We start from the raw sequence: 6,000 nt of genomic DNA on the forward strand, positions 1-6,000 counted from the left end.
GAGCCAGCGTATGTTCTCTGCAGGGACCCTGTGTGGTGGAGTTTTCACGTTGGCCTCCTTTGCTCAACGATACATAACTAGAAAGAAATGTGGGTGACCAGGAAGAGAAAAGAAGCAATGGCTAAATACCAAAGTTGGCATGTGTTCTTTTTTAAAAATATATGTATATTTTTAAATAAAATGTTTATTTTAGAAAGAGATGGAAGCTTTTTTCTAAACTATGTGATGTACCGGGCATTGTGCTGTTATTTCACTCAATTCTCACAATGGTCCCATGAAGCGGTACCATGATTATCCCCAGTTTACATTGAAGAAACAGAGTTTGGAAAGGCTAAGTTAATCGCTTAAGCTTACGCGTCTCAAAATTGACAGAACCAGTAATCACACTTTATTTATCTCCGATGTCCCTGATCTCAAACACTGTACATCTCACCCGCACTTACCACTGATGATACTAATAAAATGAGGATTTCAGTGAAAAGGAACAGAGTCTGCAGTTACATATATGCTGTTAAAACACACGCACAGATAAGTCAGCCAACCCAATGTTCTCATCAGTTTCGCAGCTGAGCAAACCGAATGGTAATGTAGAACAAATTGGGCATCAAGGTGATCTATAAAATCTGTAGAGACTCCCCAAGGAAGACTTGAGTTTTTATCTTCTTTTCTCCCCTAAATTTATTCCTGACCATCATTTTTCTCATCAGTGCATATATAAACCAAATGGAGGAGCTGAGATTTTGTGAAAGAGCCCTGGAATGGGGGTCCTCAGCTCTAGTTCAGACTAGCATTGATCTTGCCCCATGCCATGGCTCTGCCTTCCCTGCTCTGGCCTTACTTTCTCATGGGTTCTCCCCGCGTAGAAGCAAGAAGGTCACAAGTGGCCAGAAGCCCCAGGTGTTCATCCTGCCAGATTAGCATTTCCAGCAAAAAGAGAATTTCTCATTCCTAAGAGTCACAGCAGAAATCTGACAGCTGTCTCTCATTGGTCTCATCCATGAACCAATCTCTGTGGCCATGAGCATGAGATACAAATTCATCCATAGGGTCTGGATTTCCTGTTTAGCCCTGAGCTGCGGCATGGGATCATTTGAATCTCGTGGACTGACAGTGGAGAAGGTGAGCTTTTCTAAAGCAAGGTTGAGGTGCTTTTACCAAAAGGTGGAAAGGATGCACAAACTATAGATTACTCTATACAGCCCCTGTTGATGAGAAGTTTGTCACCTAGTGGAGGAAACAAACAAGGAATGACAACGTAGCCTAAGTTGCTTACATGCGGGTAAGTGCATACTGCTCCCATGTGGTGTGTGGTAGAGAAAGGGCATTTAAGGAAGTCTTGGGTGGGGAGGATGGTCAAGAAGGGCTCTCCAGAGGAGACCACCAAGCCAGGATAGCTACAACAATGGAGTTAGCCAGGCCAAAGCAGAGGAAGAAAGCATTCCAAGCAGAGGCAACAGCCTGTGTAAAGGCCTGGAGATAAATGAGAATTTGCCATAAGTGTGAACTTATCTTTGAAACACGAGGGTATCATTGAAGCATTTTAAGCAAGGAAGTGCTATAATAATCCTTACACTTTATGTTTTAATTTTTATTGTTTTATTATTTTTATTATTTAATTTTTATTATTTTTACTATAATTTTTTTATTGAAGTATACTTGATTTACAGTGTTTCAGGTGTACAGCAAAGTGATTCAGTTATACATATATATCTCTATTCTTTTTCACATTTCTTTTCCATTATAGATTATTACAAGATATTGAATATAGTTCCCTGTGCTATACAGTAGGTCCTTGTAGTTTATCTATTTTTATATATAGTAGTCTGTATCTGTTAATCCCAAATTCCAAATTTATCTGTCCCCTAAGTTTCTAAATTTACATTTTAGAAAGAGAACTCTGGCTATAGTGTGGAAATGGATGGAGTGACAAAGATAAGGGAAGGGCAGCCGAGTAAATTGTGAATTCGTTTGATAAATCATTGGTGCCCTTCTTACTCTACAGGCATGAGAACTTAAAGGGAGATTCAACATGTTGAATTTAGTACATGAGGAATGATGGGGTAAGGCTAGGGGTTAGAGTGAAGGTAGTAACCTAAGAACCCGTAATAAACCAGCCAACAAACAGATGGTGACTCGACTAAGAAAACGGTGGTAGGAATAGAGAGATTAAGGTAGATTTGAAATAGAATGGAAAGTATGGGTCTTGATCACTGGATGTGGAGAGCAAAGGAGAGGATTCGGATCTGGGAGGGGTAGGTGGTTGTCCAATGTATGTTCATTCCATTCACAGAGGCAAAAGGCCAGAATGAGTGACTTTATAGGAAAAATTGTGAATTTGAGTTTTGAGCGACTATTGCCTGTAGGGCACTCAAGTCAAAAGCATTCACGAGGGAGGTCTGGAACTCAGAGTCCTTTGTGTAGAGATTTAGGGATGGGAGAAGTCAGCATACGGAAATTAACTGAAATCATGGGGATGACTATGAGCTACACAATGTGTGGAGTGAGAAGAAAAGAGGATGCTGAGGACCACCAACACGTAAGATACTGGTGAAGGCGAGGAAAGAGCGTGGCTAGAAAACCAGGAAGAAGACCGGAAGAAGGTGGTATCCCAGGCACGGAGAAAATGTCAAGAAAGAGGGAGTCTTCAATCGTGTCTAGTGCTACTGTTTCAGTAAGGTAAGAAATGAAGAGTGTTGTTTGATTTAATAATAAGGAGGTGGTGAGAGCATCTTGGGTGCAGTGGTGAAGCCGGGTGGATGTAGACCGAGGAATTGAAAGGCGGTGAGGAAATGGAGACGGTAAATCCAGACACTGCCTTTCAAGAAGCATGCCCATGTGAGGAAGAAGACACACAGGACCAAAGCAGAGAGTCAGAAATTCAAAGGATTGATTGTCAAGAGGAGAGATATTTGAGGTAACCTAAAAGCGAATGAGAGTTTGGTAGTACACGCAAGAGAGAAGGTGGTAGGGATACACGGCTGTATCACCTTTATTTGTCCACTCTACTGTGGATGGATGTTTCAGTTGTTTCCAATTTCTGACTATTGAAAATGTTGCTGATACAAACATCCTAGCGCATGCCTTTTGGTACAGATATGTACACATTTTTGTTGAACATGTGAAATTGTTGGGTCATGGGCTTTGCATACTGCTAAGCCTTAGCTGATAATATAAAACAGCTTTCTGAGGGGCTTGTCCTCCCATCAAAATATATGAGCTTCAGGTGAGCTACATCCTCGCCAACGCTTGGTTTTTGCCAATCTTTTTCAATTTTAGCCAGGCTATGGTGGTGTTTTGGTATTCCCTTGTAAAATCGATTGGCATATATTTGATGACTAATGAGGTTCGGCAACTTTTCATATGTCCTTTGGCCATTTGGATTTGTCTCTGTGGTAAGGTGACTGTTCACATCCCCCGTCCATTTTTCTTTTAGGTTTTCTGCCTTTTTCCTATTGTATTGTAGAATTCTTTATATATCCTGGAGTTGAGTCCTTTGACTATTATGTGGTTTGCAAGTAACTTCTCCCACTCTGAGGACTGCTTTTTTTATTCTCTTAATGGTATTATCTGATAAACCGAAGTCTTTCATTGTTAAGTTATCCCATTTATCAATATTTCCTTTAAGGTGAGAGTTTTTGGTGTCATGTTTAAGGAATCATTCCCTACCCCAAGTTCCTATAGAAAATGTTCTCTCTTGTTCTTTATTTTGATTTTTTATTTCTTTTGGGAAGAATAATTTTTTTAGAGAATGGGTGGCTGATAAACCTTTCCAGGCATTGCATGTTTAAAAATGACTTTCTTTTGCCCTTGTTTGTGAATGTCAGACCAGATGTAGAATTTTTGAGTCGCACTTGAGTTACAACCTGTTTCCATTGGAACTCTGTAAACATGGCTCCAAATTTTATTGGATTGAGTGTTGCCAATAGGAAACATTGAGAGAATCGGCTTTTCTTCAGAGAGAAACTTTTCTTGGAACAGTACTTATATACATTTGTATCTATCCATCTTCGTTTTTTTGTGGTGGTGGTGGCGGTTGTTTTAATTTATTTATTGGAGTATAGTTGATTTACAATGTTGTGTTAATTTCTACTCTACAGCAAAGTGATTCAGTTATACATATATATATGTATATATACATTCTTTTTTTATATTCTTTTCCATTATGGTTTATCACAGGATACTGAATATAGTTCTTTGTGCTATACAGTAGGACCTTGAGGTTTATCCGTTCCATATATCATAGCTCACATCTGCTAACCCCAACTCCCCACTCCATCCCTCCCCCACCCCCCTCCCCCTTGGCAGTGGTTGTCATTTTAGATTGAGGTATAATTGATATATAACGTTATATTAGTTTCAGGTATACAACATAATGATTCGATATTTGTATATATTGTGAAATGATCACCACAATTAGTTAACATCTATGCCACACAAATGACAATTTTTTTTCTTATGATGAGAACTTTTAAGATTTACTCTTAGCAAATTTCAAATATACAGTACAGTATGTGTCTATCTTTGAAATTCAGAAGTTTTACCAAAATACATCTAGGACTCCCACCTCTACCCACTGCAGTAATATATTCTGGCACTTGATGAATGATTTCAATTTTGATTTGGGCCTTTCTTCAGCTGTGCAGAATATCTTTTCAAGAACTTTTATGCTATTTTCTTCTTCATCATCTGCTCTGGAAATTCTATTACATGTATATATATATTTTAATGTTCTGAAAAAGATTCCATGTCTCTCTTCCTTTTCCTTTCATTTCATTGAATTACCTACTTTTTTCCTCTGAATTTTGGGGAGCTTTCTTCCAGCCCGTGTTGGAATGCACCAATTTTGCTTCGGGCAGTGCCAAATCTGCTATTTCCTGCCTCTGTTGAATTTCATTAGTTTGGAAGTCATATGTTTCTCATCCAAGAACTCTTTCTTGTTTAATATGGCTCATTTTCGTGGCAACCAGCTCCTGTCATATTAAAGCAATGTTCTCTCTGTTCTCACCAAGAATACAAATTAGACTTTAAAAAATATATTTCCCTTACTTCCTGCTTAACTTTTTCACTGGAGGACATTTCTCTGAATTCTCAGATTCGCCTCCCTGTGTTATGGAGGTAAAAACCTGTAATAAAAGCACAGGCATTTGAACTAGAAAAACCTGGGTTTGCATCCCAGTGATGGCACTTGAATGACTGACTATTCACAGAAACCCTCTGTGCTTTGATTTATTTGATGGGTGTAATAAAACCCTCATCCCAGAGTTCTTTTCAGGATTGAACAAGATAATGAGTGTTGAGATACTTACAATATTGCTTAGCTATATGGTTTATTATTATTATATTATTGATAATATATATTATCAATATATTATTATTATATTCACTTGGTATCATCACTGTCGGCATCATCATCATCTTTACTACTATATTGAACTACTCAGTCTTTTTGTGTGTGTGTGTGTGTGCGTTTGTTCATTCTCAGAGAGGTCTGGTTAGTCAGGATTTGGTGGCCGAGATGGTGGGGGCAGTGGTCTATCGGAGATGGTGTTGGTCTCTGTTTAATTTCCCCCAACGGGTTACCACACATAGTAACGTTCTCCTGGACAGCTTCCCTGACTCACAATCACTGGTACTATTTTCTGCCAAGCTAGCAAGTAGGACGTTTCCCTAATTTCCACCAGTGAAATAGAATTTTTCAAATATATATATATATATATATATATATATATATATATATATATATATATATATATATATATACACACACACACACACACACACACATACACACATATATATTTGAATTATTTCAGAATGATTTTGGAGGAAGAAATGAGTCAAAACTACCGGCTCTAGTTAACTTTTTGGTCCCCAAAGTTGAATTTAAAATTTATTCTAAATAAAGAGAATTAACACATGAAAGGGCTTAGGTGAAAATACAGTTGAATATTTCTACCCTTTGAGGATAGGGTAGACTTTCTAAGCATTAAACAAAGGAAA

This window comes from Balaenoptera borealis (genome assembly GCF_965194805.1).
Source record: "Balaenoptera borealis genome assembly, chromosome: 20".
NCBI classification, from domain to species: Eukaryota; Metazoa; Chordata; class Mammalia; order Artiodactyla; family Balaenopteridae; genus Balaenoptera; species Balaenoptera borealis.